This window comes from Mus caroli, unplaced genomic scaffold (genome assembly GCF_978045245.1).
Source record: "Mus caroli unplaced genomic scaffold, Mus_caroli_1 scaffold_2, whole genome shotgun sequence".
Lineage (NCBI taxonomy): Eukaryota > Metazoa > Chordata > Mammalia > Rodentia > Muridae > Mus > Mus caroli.
Window position 1 is genome coordinate 173,322,316 of NW_028227257.1, and position 18,435 is coordinate 173,340,750.

The following is an 18,435-nucleotide window of genomic DNA, read 5'->3' on the forward strand; positions in this document are numbered from 1 at the left end:
CTATCAATGATAAAGTGATAACAAAAATGCAGTACATTTACACAATGGAGTTTTATACCTTTGAAGACAAAAACTTATGACATTTGCAGGTAAGCAGATCGGACAGGAAAAGTTTATACTCTGAATTGCAAGCAAACAAGTTCTTTAGCAACAAGCAATGTCTACTTACCAAAGCAATTGTTGACTGTTCTGGACCTTAATGTATCTGATTTCCCATTCTCCAACACCAGTTAGCTCTAAACATCACAATCTATGCTATGGTTCTATTAATGTTGAATGGTGGCTCTAGTTTCCACTCGGAAGAGTTGAGCTTATGCGGCCTAGGAGGCTATCAGAAAGGGAATCAGGGAACGAGCATAGACTGAGCAATAAAGGTAATTCAGTTCATAATTTGAATGTTGGGAGAGATGACCCAGTTGGTAAAATGCTACCTTTGAAAACATGAGAACTTGAATTCAATTCTAAGAACTCATAAACACAAAACCTTGAGTGGTACGGGAGGCATATATTTCTGCTCATGGTGGCACACTCATGGAATACCAGCCCAAGTGAAGGCATACAGAGAGTTAGGTTCTTGGGGACCATGAACTGACCAGCCCTATCTACATGGTAAAATCTAAGCCAATGAGAAACCCACACCTCAATAAAGCAAGGGATGACACCTCTATTATTCTTTGCTCTTCACACACATATATGCACAAATATATATCTGCACATACATGAACACACAAATACAATCTTATTTATGATTGGTTATATATGGTCTATATACACAAGCAAGAAATTAAGGCAAAATCTGGGCAAGTCAATACCAGTTAATAAACAAGCAATAGCTACTATTTTAGATTAGAAGTTAATAATTACTGAATTTGCAGAATTTAAGAACCATTGGAGCCTCATCCCAGTCCAACCCTCACATACACCTTCCTCTATTCTCACCCCCTTCTCCTCAGAGAAGGGGAAGCCCACCATATGTACCATCCCACCCTAGCACATCAAGTTGCAGCAGAACTCTCCCACTGAGGTCAGACAAGGCTGCCCAGGTAGGGAAAGGGGATGCAAAGTCAGCCAACAGAGTCAGAGACAACCCCTCACTCCAATTGTTACAGCACTCACATCTGCTAAAAATATATAGTGAGACTAGGTCTAGCCTCTGCATGCTCTTTGCTTGGTAGTTCAGTCTCTGTGAAACTCTATGGGCCCAGGATAGATGACTCTGATGGTTTTGTGGGTAGGTTGAATCTCTGTATTCTAACTCTAGAGAAAGAAGTAAATTATTGAAGCTACATTGGCTTGAGAGATTTTCAATTACTTCTTAAAAATTCTTTATTTCCTGAAGGGATATCATTTCATATTTAGTACTGGTGTTCTGTCTTTGTACCCTTACTCTTATTGGGCCATTTCCTTCCTCTTCATCAGTGTGCTCTTGCTTCAACTCTCTGACTTGTCATTCTTATCAAGAGCCTACTTTTCCTGTAACTCAATCTATGTAGGCTCACATTCATATTTCTTGCTTATCAAAGCTGAAGCCATCATTTCTGAATCTCCCCCTTTTCCCTCCATTCTTTTTCATCTATTGTAAGGAGAAATAATGCAGAATAAATACAAAATATTGACTATCTACACAAGATAATAAAAATACCTGACGTAATATGCATTGCAAATATGTAGAACTAAATAGAGAAATGTTATGGCAGATGTATAGACACTGAATATTTTGTGACACTGCCACCTTAACTGTAGTCATGGATAAGAAGTTCAACACAATTTCACTGAATCAACATAAGCCCTAACTGCAGCCAATCACAATTCAGAGTAGAGGAGCCTGCTTCCAATAGATATGCCTACAAAACACCCACATACCTAAGTAAGGCTCACGTGAGACTCAGGGACAGTGGGCAGAAAGATTGTACGATCTGGAAGAACAAGGAGTTGCTGTGAAAATGTCAAAAGCTACACCTAGAATGTCTAACCAATGTGACTGCCAAAATAGGTGTTGAACATAGACAATAATAGATATTTCTGGTTGACTGGGAAAACCCAATTAGACCTTAGCCAAACATAACTACTGGGACCTAAGGATTGAGGAGAGTAGGGAAATGGACTTCCCCAAAGAAGGGCACACCAGCAGATAATCTAATAACTCCTGCCCTGCTCTGTAGCTAACCATGTTTACATGACTACAGAGGCTTCTATTTGTTTGACAACATTTTTTTCAAAGTAATAAAGTGAGATTTTGGTGGCAGTAATAACAGTTAACACTGAATCATTTTTGGCCACACCACAAAATTAAACGAAGGGACCTTTGGATTTCTCAAAACTATGTGAAGATTTGTTGTTTGTTTGCTTTTCTAACTGCCAAACTGAATTGTTCATTTTTGGCATAATGTAGCTATCTGATAAACTTCAGAAACAGTATTGGTCATCATCTTACAAGGACAATCAAAATGTATATTCTTAATGATTTAAATTTAATCATCAATTACAATAAAGCACAAAAATTATTGCTCTGCATTAGAAAAACAGGGCCTATAAAATCAGAAATTAGAATACTTTTTGTTTGGTCTCAAGTCTATGACTTATTCTTATTACAAAGCGACACTCACTCTATGCCCTGCAACTTATCTCTATGAAATAGAAGAGTTGTCCAGAATGATGTCAAGTATTGTTTGTATCCATCACACGATACAGTTACTTAGAAAGAGCTTCTGGTACACTTACCATTTAGTCATATTTATGATATCTTCATAATTTGGGAGAAAATTTTCATGCAATTGGCATTTTCACTCACTGTCGTATCAATCTGTATAAATGCAATAGAACATACTAAAACTGGTGCTTTTCAAAGCCAATGCAAAATTTAAGATAGATTAAGAACAATGATCACTGTTAAGGTAGAGGGCTGCAATGGAAGAGCACTATAAGCCAGTATAGAATGGTATAAAAAATGTATCTGTTTTTCAATAGTTTTGAGTGAAAACTTACCAATCTTCCACACATAAATGAACAGATTTTTGAAAAAGTTATTATTTATTATTGATAAATAACTTTGTGAGTAAAAAGCAACTTAATTCCCTGCAAAACAAAAACCAACCAAACAAAAACCGAACAAAACCCCCAAAACAAAAAAAGAATAACCCATAACTCTTAAACACTTATATCAACAAACATGTATTAGCAAATATTTAAGTCATGAGCAGTTAGTTTTATAATCTCTAAAGGTCATAGAAGTTCTATAATACCTTTAGAAAAGTCCCATGTTTTACTAGCTAAAAATACCTATTTTCCCCTCCACCTTTAGTTGCTAAGATCTATTAAAACTATAAGTAAAAATTTGTTCCTGAAATTTTTACTTCCTGTAGGAAATTCGTTAGAATTCTCAGTTGGACCCAGAAGACATGGGGTAGGGCTGATCTCATTCATACTGAAATCACAGAGGAAGTGGGGGGGGGTGAGCTACCCTCTGCCTGCTTAAGGAGGATAGCCACATTCTAACTGTGAAAGTGACTTGTTATTAATTGTCATATCTCCACAAACTCAAGATGTGTGTCATTTAGTGAGGTGAGAAGTGATTCATAATTCTTGGGTACTTACGAAGAGAAAAGGAATTCTTAGAAGTTGAAATTGAAGTATGAAGCATGGATTGAAGATGACTTAACACTCTCACTAAAAGCAATCTACACTGGGAACAAGAGAAAATGATGCCTGTGATAAGGAGGGGCCGGCCACTCATGACAGAAAACAATAAGTGCGTGATTTGACTTTCTTTTGTCTTGGTCAAAAGAAGACTACCATGAGAACTAGTTTTGATTCTTTAAGTAAGAGACTTCTCCCATATTTTATTAAAAATAAATTGATTTAATGGGTGGGTAAAGTAAGTTGTTTTATTCAGAACTCTTACAGAGTATATATTCTTACCAGCAAACTGGAACTAAATTTTCCTGAGATGCAGAGAAATCAATATGAGAATATAGCAACCTCAATATTAATTTCAATAACAGAAAAATACTAAAGATTTATTACTATGTACCAGGCAATTAATATATTCTTTATCATAACCTCACAAAGTGGATTTGCCATCATCTTAATCACAATTGTTTTCTGTCAAACAAACTGTCATGTAGGGATTTTCATGGGATCTCCCTTCTATCAACTTCTCCAGTTTTTTAAAAGGATGGTGGGCCTAAATCCAGTTACAATTTCTTAGTTCTTGGTTTTACATTAGCTTCTTTTAGCATGAAATAATTTCCCCTTAAAGATACCTATTTTCTCCCAGCATGTCACTGACTATCTCCTTTGTCTTCTTTTTATTCATGTCTAAGTTATGAAACAAACAATTTCATGTATTCAAAGTGAGTTTGAGAAAGTGAAGAATATTTGGGGCTAGAGTCTTTGCCTCTGATGAACGTGGTTCTTGGCTTCCACTTTGTGGATTTCTTCCACCAAGGACGGGTAAGGAGCAGAGTACACGGTCACTCCTGAAAGCCACATGGCTTCGCCGATAATGCTTCTTTTCATTCACTGAACATTTTCATAAATACGCATTTTCTGCTACCTCTGATCTCAGCGTTCTTGTTTTTCTGATGCTTCCAAGATAATGATTTGCATTTTTCCTTTTTCAAAGTCATCTATTGCCTTTATCAGAGATGAAACTTGTAAGGTCCCTCTGAGCCATGAGAACTCTTTTCACAGTGTCATAAACGGGGTTTTATGTATATTCGTGTCTTTTGTCATTTTTTTTCTCACCACGTGCCCACACAACCTCCCATTTCTTTAGCATACTCGCTCTTGTCTCTAGCTGCATATGTATCAAAAGATGGCCTAGTCGGCCATCACTAGAAAGAGAGGCCCATTGGACACGCAAACCTTATATGCCCCAGTACAGGGGAACGCCAGGGCCAAAAAAATGGGAATGGGTGGGTAGGGAAGTGGGGGGGGGTATGGGGGACTTTTGGGATAGCATTGGAAACGTAATTGAGGAAAATACGTAATAAAAAAGTATTAAAAATTAATTAAAAAAACCAAAACAACAAAAAGAATACTCCAAATGTCATCATCTTAGATAACAGTTTTGACCAAAGTCACTAGAACTGGTATACAACAATTGTGTTTTCTTTATAAATTACTAAGTTTCCAAAGTTGTTATAGTGCCACAAATGTTCTAAGTCTCAGAAGAGGGAGAACTTGAATGAGCAAGAGGCAAATGATGGTGGTCACTTATCAAGGGTATTTTGTTTTTCTCAGTTATGTACGTTTCCGCGGATGTGCCAAACATCTTCAAACATCTAAAATGACTTGCTGCATGTTTTTAGTTTTCAGATTAGAAACTAAGGTATAGCATGCTGGCTTATAGAACACCCCTGATCATGATAACTAGTAGAGGAAACAGAGTGTGTATCTTAGGCGTTTTGGCATTTTCAGATCAGATTGGTCAATTTTCTATTTATTCACTTGTTAATACAAACAAAAGCAACACATGGGCATTGTAAAAATGCCATTATTCCTTGTGAAGTACAAGCCAACATTGTGTAAGGCAGTCATTCTGGTTGGGATATTAGAGCTTAAGACTCAGGGTACTTAAGACTCAGGACTACTTTATCAGTACTCCTTTAATAATTTATTTTCATTCATCTCAGCCCTAAAATCCTAAATGGGAATTCTTGAGCTACCTAGGTTTTCTCTAAACATAAGTGTTAGAACTTCAATTTACAGTTTACATACATTAGAGACTAAGAATCATGAATTTTGTTAAAGAAAAACCAGAATGCATAATGCAATAATCAATATTAATCAACTAATTGAGATGATCTAGATCTACCGAACAAATGCTTCTGGATATGTCAGCACAGTGGGCTATGAATTATTTTAATTGAGGTAGAAATCCCACCTCATCTTTGGGTAGTACCACTTCAGGAGCTGAAGTATGATTGAACTAACAGGGGAAGATGAACTGAAAACAATTATCACACACTACTTTTCAACTGGATTGAAGCAGACAAGCCCCCCTTAAGGTCTTGCTGCCACACCTCCCTGCCCTGATGGACTGAAACTTCAAACTGAGAGCAACAGGAGCTCTGTACTCAATTCATAATTTGACACATTTTCCATTGATTTTAATTTTAAGCTACCTTTACCTTTTATATGTATCTTGTCAATAATGATCTCTTCCCTAGAAAACGTAGTCAAAGCTTACTTGCAAAAAGTAAGAAGATCATATATTTCCTACTATGGAGATTAATATTTTTCCTGTTTTCTGTATACTACTGGTCATTTTTTATTGCTTATGTGTGGAAGACAGGATTTCTTTTTTTCCTGGATATCAATGTCTAAATCATTCCATTTTTCCCTAAAATACAAGGGTCATATCTTAAATATAGCTTTACATAATCTTTCATACAATATCCTAAAATTTTCATCATGTGTTTTTCATGACACCAGATATTCTGCAAATAAACAATCTTAGTTACTCTTTGATATCAAATTTTAAGAAGTTCACTGTGATGTATAGACTTTGGATCTGGTTAATGTACCTGCACAATTTTTTTATTTTCAATTTCTTAAAAATATATAAAATGTATATATGTGTCCATGATCAGGCTGCATGATGGTTCATCAGCTTAAGAGTTGTTGCCAAGCTTCATTGCCTGGGTTTGACCTATAATGTAAAAGGAAAGCAGCACCTCCTGAAAGTTGTCCTCTGAGCTCACAGCTTTGTTTGACATAAGCATTTATTTACACACACACACACGCACATACACACATACACACACATACATACATATACACACATACACACATACAAACATACACACATGCACTCACAGCCACATGCACACACATACACACACATACACACACATACACACACATATATACACACATAAACACACACACATACACACACAAACAAACACACATACACACAAACACACAAACACACACACATATACACACATATACATACAAACATACACACATACACACACACAAACACACACATACAAACACACACAAATACACACACATACACACACATATACACACACACACATAAACACACACACATACACACACATACAAACACACAAACACATACACACACAAACATACACATACACACACACCCACACACATACAGACACATATACATATAGACATATACACACATACACACACACATACACACACACATATACACACAAACACACACATACACACATATATACACACACTCACACACACACACACATACACAGACACACACATACACAACATAAACACCCACACATACACACATATACATACACACATATACACACATACACACACACCTACACACACATACATACACAAACACACACACACAAACACATACACACACACATATACACACATATACACACACATATACAAACACACATACACACACACATAAACACACACACATACACACACATACACACATGCATACACACCACATATACACACATATAAACATGCATACACACATACACACACAAACACACACAATCACACACACAAACACATACACACACATACACACACATAAAAACACACGTACACTCATACACACACAAACACACACTTACACACAAACACACACAATCACACACACAAACACATACATACATATACACACACACGTATACATACACACACATACATACACATATACACACACATATACATACACACAAACACACACATACATGCACATATAAACACACAAACACATACACACACACATATACACACATACACACACATACACACACAAACATACACACATAAACACACATACACACACATACACACACAAAAACACACACACATACACACACAAACACACACACAAACACACACACAAACACACACACAAACACATACACACATACACATACACAAACACACACATACACACACATAAACACACACACACATACACACACACACTTTATTTCTACTATAATCACAAAATCTAGTAAATGGAAGCAACCTTAACGTTTTTCAACTGGTGAACAGACAATAAAACACATAGAAAACTCAATACTAATACTATCTGCAAAGAAAAATTAATTTTGAAGTTGGATGAATAGACCTAGAAAAGGTTACATTAAATGAAGTTACCCAAACACAGAAAGAGAAATGTTACATGATCTTTCTCAAATATATTTCTTAGCTCCATGACCTCAAGTATGAGTATATGACATGGTGTGGTTTAATTACAGAGTCCAGGAAATTATAAAGAAAGTGTGTGTGGGAGGTTGGTAGGGGATATCAGGAAACAGGCTATGTGAGTGAAAAATGGAATAATGGGCAAGAGTTTTCCAGTATGATGGAAGGAATGAACTCGATCATTAAAGAAGAAAAGGAGGGACAAGAAACAAATAACACCAAGGTTATCTGAAAAGGCCTCAGGGAAGCTCATTTTATATTTATCTAAAATTATACACTATACATAAAATTATATATACATATACACATATATATATGTGTGTGTGTATGGTTAAAGATTATATATGATGATTTAAGAATATATATAATTAAAGAATATATATACACACATATATATGTATATATGTGTGGTTAAAGATTACATATGATGGTTAAAGAATATATATGTATAATTAGAGAATATATATATATATAATTAAAGAATATATACATACATACATATATACATACATACATACATACATACTTACATACATACACACACACACACACACACACACACACACACATAAAAGAAAGTTAAGTAACTTGGGCTGACAATGTTCCAAATTAGAACCATGGCATAATAAAAACCTCAGTACCAGGCGTGAGAAACCTCTTTTCAAATGGTTGGTACGTTGGTCCAAATGATTCCCAAAACAATATAGATTATAGAGGCAGAATAGCAGGAAGTCTGTGGTGAAACAAGTCTCTTGGAGCAGTGGCTGAACAAACAAGACCAGAACAATGACAATGGCAACACCAGTAGACACGTTAATGTGGAAGAGGAAGATTTTCCCAGGCTCCCACCCCTGGACAAAGAGCTGTCAGCAACTACAAACTGCTGGGATAATAATGCCACTCTCCCAGGGATTAGCCCTTCTTGGTTGTCCAGTGAAGAGTGGTCAACCTTGAAACCATATTTATAATACCAACAAAATGACTCAGTAGGTTGTATTTATAAATACTTACCCTTACAAATATGTAAGAGGAAGAATACCCAATCGCCACTACTGCTAGGAGATTCAGCTGAAGTCTCCCTTACAGACTTCTTGGAGCCTCCACTATTCCAGGTCTCTGGCACCTTAGAGCTGCCCACCCACCTGTCTCCAAATTCAGTTCAATGTCCTGGCCCTCTTTCCCTGGATCTGCCCACTCCTGATCACCCTCCCTATCCCCTGCTGTTTCTCTTCTGGTCTCCTCTCCCATCAAGTTCCATCCTTTCATCCTCCTCAGATGACAATCTTACTTCCCTTTCTGAGTGAGATTCAAGCATATTCCCTTGGGACTTCCTTGTTATTTAGCTTCTTCAAGGATGTAGATAGTAACATGGTTAACTTGTTCTTTATGGCTACTATCCACTTATCAGCAAGTACATAACATGCATGTCCTTTTCGGTCTGGAATACCTCACTCAAGAAGATATTTTCTAGCTTCATCCTGCAAAGTTTGCCTACAATGTTCATGATGACCTTGTTTTTAATTGTTGAGTAGTATTACATTGTGTAAGTGAACCACATTTTCTTTATCCATTCTTTGGTGGAAAGACATCTGGGTTATTTCCAGTTTCTTGCTATTATGAATAAAGCTGCTATGAACATAGTTGTGTAAGGGTACTTGTAGTATGGTGGAGCATCTTTTGTGTATGTACCTAAGAGCGGTATAGCTGAGTCTTTCGCTAGAACTATTCTCAATTTTCTGAAAATGCTATATGGAATCCTAGACTGTTGTACACATTAGCAAGTCAGTTTCTGACACTATTAATGATACTCTGCTATGCTTGAAGACAGGTTCCTAGTATCTCTATGTTCTGAGAGTCTCCATCCAGTAACTGAATGAAACAGAAGATGAGAGCCATGGTCAAACATTAGATGGAGTTTTATTGGGGGTGGAGGAAATCTTGTGGAAGAGTTGGAGGAAAGATTGAGGGACCCAGAGGGAATGGGGATTTCACAAGAGGACCAACAGTGTCAACTAGCCTGAACCTATTAGGGCTTCTATAGACTGAACCACCAACCAAAAAAGCAAGCATGAGTTACACCTACCCCCTCATACATGTGTAGCAGATGTGCAGCTTGGTTTTCATATGTGTAACCCAGCAACTTGCATTGGGGTTGTCCCTGACCCTGTTGCCTGCCTGTGGATCTTGTTCCCCTGAATTAGAATCCTTGTCTGGCTTCAGTGGGAGAAGATGTATCTAGTCCTCAAGTGGCCTGATGTGCCAGAGTGGGTTGTACTCAGAGGGTCCTCCCACTTCACAGAGGAGAAGAGAAGGGGTAGGTGTAGAGAATATGTGAAGGAGAACTGGGAGGAGGGAGGCTCTGATCAGGATGTTAAATAAGTAAGTAAATAAATAAATAAATACCGATAAATACAAACAAACTAGAATAATCAAAGAAAACCGGCCATGTACTTGATAATTTGAAGGAGAATAGCTATCTTGTACTGGAGAGAAAAACAGGAGAGAAGAAAGTAATATAATTTTTGTCAATTAAAAATAATTAAGAGGAATGTTCCATTTTGACTAAGTACTTTGTTTCCTGTTCCAATATTATCAATAATCGTGTGCTAATAGTCCACGCTGTACTCATTTTCCTTAGCTGAGATTCTTCATAAGCTAGAGTTCTAGAGTTGCCTTAATTGATTGAAAGTCTTACTTTTTGAAAGTCTTACATTTTGTTTTCCTTAGTAGATGGATCAGTTCATCATTGAATAGAGTGTGTAGTCCACAGATATCTCAAGATTAGCATTTTAAGTAAAATTCCTTTACTTTGTTGTCCTTCCCTACTGTCTACTTATTTGCAACAAGATTGATTCTAGAAGCCGAGTGTGGTGGCTCAAACCTGGCACTTGGGAGGCAGAGGCAGGTAGATTTTTGAGTTCGAGGCCAGCCTGGTCTAAGAGTGAGTTCCAGGACAGCCAGGGCTATACAGAGAAATCCAGTCTTGAAGAAAACAGAAAACAAACAAAAAAACAAAAACAAAAACAAAAAATTTGATTCTATATTCTAAAATCCCCCTGAGACTTCCCCCATACCTACTACCCCACTCAGTATCAGACCACAATTCAGCCCCCAACTTTTTCTCTAGTCTGGGTACACTATTTTTGTATCTGGTCTTTTGTACGTCCAGCCGCCAATTACCCACGTTCATGCTCTACTCTGTGCACACGCTTCCAGGAGAGCTGGAGGCACTATGTCATATGTGACTGTACTCCAGCTTCTTTCTTAATCTGAGAAATGTATACTACTTTAAATGCTACCCAGGGCACAGTGTTATCCTCCCTTCAAGAATAAAGTGTTCTTAAAACATTATTTAGTGTATGGGTGGCATACTAAAGTGCATTGTCTTCACTTGTATTTCAGGGGTTACAAGGCGCTATGGGATAGTTCTATGTCTTTGGAATCTGTCTTTGGCCTCTAATCCTTTCACTGCTTGCTTTATGACTCCCAAGGGTGATGAACATATGGTAAAACTTCTGCTATACCATTTTTCACAAATAATGACTTTTAGTATGTGTTTAACTCTTAATCATGGAAATTCCTTGCTTATATGCTTATATGACTTAAACTATGACATATAATTCCCTCAAATTGGAAACCTCTCTCCTCTCTCTCTCTCTCACACACACACACTCTCTCTCTCTCTCTCTCTCTGTCTCTCTCTCTCTCTTCATGGGGTAAGGAGAAAGAAAGAGGGAAAGAGGAGATGTAAATAAAAGAGGCAAATAGTGGGAAAACTGCTTGTCAAATTCTTACTTTTGCATCTTTTGTGATTTATGAGCAATTAATATTAACAAATATGTGGGGCAATTCTATGTACCTTAAAGATATAAGTCATATATAGGAGAAATGCATGTATACCATAAAAAGTGTTAGTTATATCCAAAGTGATACCAAAAACCAATATATTTTAAGTGGTGTGAATACAAAGTAGTTAACACAGCTATAATTGCATTTTGTTAGCCCGGTCACTATTAACTCTATTTAAGAGATTAAAAGAGAAAAGATGAAATGTTTTATGTTGCTTTGGTTATTGAAGTGTGTTCCTAAAACAGGAAAATAGTACAATTAAAAGACTTTAGCCTAAATTAACTTTTGGTTCTGTTTAAATGACCATTTAAATCGTGAAACAATTAATGAAAAACAAAAGACAAAGAGAGCTTTCACCCAAATACAGCAGAAAGAAACATGAAAAAGAAAGGTGAGTTTTGGGTTTTTTCTACTTGCAAATGTTTAAGAGGATAACCCAAAGACAATACTTATTTAACTAAATACCATAAGCATAATCCTTTAAAATTTAGATGACAGACACAGTAAGGAACAGTCAACAGAGTGAAAGGATAAGGGGACTTCCATTAAAATAAATACTATGTAACAAAATATCATTACTATAGAATGAGCTGTCCAGAGAGTGCTAAGGGAGGCATGGGGGGAGGGGCGTGGAGCGAGGTGGGGAGGGACCATGAAAGGGAAGGGCTGGGAGGTGGGTGAGATGGGGATGTACAGTGAATAAATACATTATTAATGGAATTTTTTTCAGATGGGGGGGGAGGTGGGTAGGGGGGCAGGAAGAGCATAAGTCATTCTATTTAGTGTGAATTTCTGGCCACACAAAACATCAAGCATTTAGGGAAGAGCCTAAATTAACATTTGTTTGATCTCTTCAATGTAGAAGTCTTTGGACCCTTTGAACTTGGAGAGCTGCTGTGGGCAGGGTGAGCAAGTTCTGGTTCTTCTCCTGTTGGGAAGTGAGGAAAAGCTACCAGGACAGCAAGCTTCCCTTTGGAAATGTCTTTTCTTTGCCCATTTACATGATTACATGTGGCATTTCTCTCTTCCCCAAAGCTTTCAAATCCCCATTGAAAAGGAATTTTGAAGGTTGCATAGAAGGGTCTGTTTGTAGAGATTTTGCAGAGCAAGCATGAACCCTGCGGTTTGATCTCCCAGAATCCATTGAAAAGGCAAACTGTAGCATCTGAGAAGGCATGTGGTTACAGCAGAGGGTGAACAGAGACAGAGGACCCCTGGGCTTTTCAGGCCCACCAGACTAGCTGAAACCTTGAGTTCCAGGGTCAGTGAGAGATGGTTTTAGAAAACCTGGCAAAAGCAACTGAGGAAGACATTCAATGTAAGCCTCTAGTGTCCCCTCACACACACACACACACACACACACACACACATACACACACACACACACACATACACACACCATGCTAGGTAAAGTGATCAGATGTGAGGGCACTTCATTCCACATGTACATGAAGCCTAGAAGAGTGGAAGATAGAAAACTACACAGAAAGAAAGAGAGGAAACAAAGACAAGAAAAGCTGTGATGTTATTCTTCCGTCATTCTCACTGATAAATACATTAGAGAAAAAGTGTGTGAAGAAGGGAGCATGGGTTAAAGGCAGAGACAATTCTTAAATTGTTTTCCAAGTCAGTTTTCCCACACCCAATTTTTACTGCAATGATTTGTCTGCATGAAAGTTTCATGGTCATAGTGAAAACCTGCTCCTTTCAAACTATCTTAGTCTGTTATGTCTCATTTTTGTGACAATAATTTTTCTTTCCTATTAATTAATCCCTCTCTGCTAATTTAAGATTTTTATATTACCCATAGTACTCACAATTAGTTAATAAATCTATCACAATGATTGAAATGGGTAGAAATGAATTTACTTGAAGTTCTTTACACAGTATCCAGTAGGTAGCATGTGTTGTCTGTGATGATTGCCATGTGAGAGTCATATCACTTCGGCAATAATAAGGACCTGGTGCTAGGGTAATCTGACCTCAGCTGGAGCCATCGGGTCTCTTCTCCCCAACACATTTCAAACTAAAGTGAGAAGAGAGAATTTTTTCTTTCTTGTCATGAAGATTTAAAGAATTGAGTTTGAATTTCCTAAGCCAACCAACCACTCATATCATGTGGCATTAGGAAGAAAGCAAAAAAAGCTTAAAAAAAAAAGCTTCAATGGGACAAGCACAGCAGCAGCAGCAGCAGCAGCAGCAGCAGCAGCAGCAGTAGCAATCCATTGCTCTGTCCCTTATGCCTAAGCTGCAAATGTAACTGTAAACATTTTCCGTAGAAATACATATAGACTGCTATTCAGTGGCCTAATTTATATATCAAAGACATGGTTTTGGTATAATCATTTGGCAGGCAATATTTTACAAATATCTTCAGCTTCACAGTTAAGATGTAATTTAAAATATTAATCAGCTAGCAATTTACTCTGAAGCTCATACCATTTTTTATTATTAGCATCATTACAAATGACTACTCAAGATTTCAAAGATGGTTAGAAATTGAGTTATCTCTTTTTTCATTAATGGACATAAGTGAATCCACTTGAACACCAATTAATACTTTTTTTTTACAAAGTAATTCTAACTTAATATGAAACACTGTATACCACTTGCCAGTTACATTTTGATTCAATTTTACAATAAAAAACAGTATGAAGTGTGAAAGTAATAGAAATAGAGGAATAGAGATCTCGACCATGTATAACTCTAAAAGAAGGGACATCTCCAAGATTCTTTAGCAAAGCAAAATGGCGATTCTGTTCTGACCTATTACTACATAACACACATAACTGTAGCACAGAAATCTCCTATGCAAGAAACAGCTTTTTCCCCTAGACAGCCTGATCAAGGAATTACATTCAAATTAATCAGAAACATATGGGCACAGTTTACCTTGAAATATAGAACTTGAGCAAATATGTTCTGGGTTTTCACCCTCTTCAAATACCTTCAAATACCTCAAAGACACTGCCAAACTTTGCTCTGCATCTTCAGTATCTCATCCAAAGTGTTTCCAGTCTCTACCTTAGGGTCAGTACCTCACACGTTTCTAGTCATTGGTGAGAACTGTTTGAGTGGCCATGACATTGATCAAGATCTGTTTAACCAATGACAACATGGAGCAACTGTCACATAAAATATACAAAATATTAAATATATTTAACTTCAACAAAATGTTTAATTTACATAAGAAAATATGTGAGTATTTTTCAGCATTTTTTACAGAAGTGTGCTATAGTGAACTTTTAAAGTATTTCAGATTAGAGAGTAATAGTACAAAATTTTCTTTCTTGAGAAATATCCATTATCAAATTTATTGTATATTATATAATATGTGTACATATATGTATATTTATAATCATCAGAAGTGTGCCTATTACCATTGCTATGTATCGATACTTACTTTTTCATATATACACCAACCCAAGCCCTCTTTGGACTAATTTTTCTACTCAAAATACATCAGGTGACCTTTAAAACATTATGAACCAAGAACAGAACTATATCTCACTCATTTTATTGATTGCAGAATATTTTTAAAAGTTTTTCCAGTATTTAACCCCTCTTGGTCTATAGAATAACTATTTAGAAAGAATAGTCAGGCTAACATGTTGTCTTTTAGAAAATTAAAATTACTAGAATCTTAAAATAATTTGAATAAAAATAATTTTTTTTCAGACAAACCTAGTCACTTATTTGAGAAGTAGACAATCGCTGGGCAGAAGGTTGGGTTTATATGAACACTTTCAGTGTGTTATCTGATCCATTTCAGAAATGATAATCTAGTCTAAAAACCTTTTCCCTCAATTATGGCAGAAGCCAGCATTCTTTTGCAGTAAAGTCAGCAAATGGGAGAGATCCTGAGAGCCAATCTCTTGGGAAGGTGAATTTGGAATTATGTCACCACTTAGCAGAATAACAACACTGATGGCTTGAAATGAATCCTCTCCTGACAGACTGAACTTTTTAGCCTTCTCCATATCAGCCATCTCCCTGTTGTTGGTATACTGTTTCAGTAAAGTAAGAGCAAGGCCAAGTTCAGAGAGACACTAGACCACAACAACAACAAAAACTTGATAATGAATAATAGCAATCCGTAGTTTGCTCCTTTTATCTACTGTGGTGGAAAGTGTCTTTACTCACTTAATTGCATGGTGAAATGACTACGTATTTAATAAGTAATGATAGGAAAATAGCCATGAAAGCTTCTTTTTTGTAATTTGGGAAAATAAATGAAACAAATACATGAAAAACAATATATGATGTTCTTTGTGAACCCAGTGATACACAACTATTGGTATTTGTGTGTTTCTTCACTATAAATAAAATACACTAGGAAGCACCAATGTTAGAAAAAGCAGTTTGTTTATCACAGCTACTATTTAACATTAATTAATTAATTAAGATAATGCCATTTCTAAATTTTGAAAAGGGCTAAGTAAACAGATGGAATGGATTCATCTGTTACACACATACCATATGTGCTTGCATGGTGAGTTTTTAGATAATTGCTAATTACTTAGCTATACAAAGAAAGGGAGAGTGGTTTTATCTTCCTGGAGGATTTCTCTTTTCATATTGGTACTTAGATATATTTTCACATTAGTCTTTGAGGATAGTTTATAATTTGATCACCAGCAGTATGAAAATTTTAGACCTCTGGGATACACAATTTAGTTTAAATATTTAGTGTGAAGATATAAAACTAAATCAGTTGTTTTTCTCATTATAATTAAGACTCGATGAGAGTGTATACATCGCATTAGCTACCAGGAGCTTCTTCATTCCCTCTTACAGTCTCATCTGTCTCTTACTGGTGTTTTCATTATTGTTTAATGAACATTATATTAAAACCTCATATAGTTTAATTGCGAAGAATGCCTGAGACATCCCAGAAATATTATGAATAACTCAAGAAAATCTTACATAGGGACAATATATAGGATAATCTGCCTACATTGAAAAAATATGTTTGCTTATAAAAATAACTGCTACTTTGGAGTATTGGGGATGATCTCATTCATGTCCTAATTATCAGTATATTCTTCTTAAACCATGAATGAATGAATACGTGGTGAATATTCTGGACATACCCCTCTCAATGACATGGCTGCAACTCTTCAGAGTGTTCTCGCATTGGGCATTTGAAATTTTTCATCCATACTTTATTCTGTTTATTCATCTTCTTATGTCTCTCACATACACTATGCTTCCACGTAACAGTTTCTGATTACTCTTGATATTAATTTTCATATATATTTAGTTGTGATCAACAAATTCTATTTATTAATTTTTACCTCTAAATTCCAATACATCCCTTGATTGCCACATTTTGCAAGGGAATATCAGTGCCTCATATGGGTGATAGCTCAATCTGTACAGTGCTGTGTGTAAGTGTTCAGATTCTCAGCATGTATGTTAAGCCTTTCAGTGCTGTCAGGAGTTAGAGACATGAAAGGCCTTTTGGCTCAGTGATCAGCCAGTGAAGCCATAGATTTTTAGCTCTAACGTCAGTGAGAAATTCTGGCTCAAAAAAATGAGGTGATACAAATAGATTGAAAACAAAACAAAAACAAAAGACAAAACAAACAAACAAAACAAAAAAACAAACAATAACAGACAAACAAAAGAAAAAACCCTCAAATCCCACAATGTTTGCCCTGATTTATACACACAAATATACATGTGTATGTATACTTATATACATATATCTACTATAAACACCATACACACACACACACACACACACACACACACACACACACGGGTTACTTCATAAAATGTTCAAACTGTTTGTCTGAGTAGTGAATGGAACTTTATACTCAAAGCGGTAAATGTTTTAACAATAAAATTCTGGTGTCCTTCCAAGTAAAATTGAGCCTAAGAGTTTTAACACTCATTTTATACCAAGAAATAGAGAATGTGGCTTACATATATTTCATTTTGGATTTTACTCTCTTTACTTTTGTCTGCCCTTCCCACTGTACATAGGATGGCTGTTTCTTCTTTACTATGTAACACATGGAAGGGGTCACACAAGTATCCTAGGACAGTGATCATGCCTGGATAAAGAGGGGCATAAATGTTTTCTGCTATATATACATTTGACAATATCTCCTTTTTATAATATGGAAAGTACTGCACTTGACTTTTGAGAATAATGTTAGTGAGACAGAAGAGAAAAGGGCTCCATTGAGCCAAGGTGTCATAGAGTTCAAAAATGAAAAACTTCGTTGTGTATAGAAAAATTCACACATGAGATTAGTTATTTTTCCTATTTGAACCAAAGTTTAGAAAAGATAAATTCTCCAATTATAAAATAATCACGAAATATTTTGTTCCGCAGTCTCAAATGTTCATGCATATGTATGGTATCTAAATTTACAAATT

The 18,435-nt window shown here is 36.2% G+C and overlaps 1 pseudogene; it reads right to left on the bottom strand.

Annotated features, from left to right (window-relative positions):
* Positions 1–6,617: 6,617 nt before the first annotated feature.
* On the bottom strand, positions 6,618–7,962 carry LOC147005984 (uncharacterized; annotated as a pseudogene).
* Between the last annotated feature and the right edge of the window lie 10,473 nt (positions 7,963–18,435).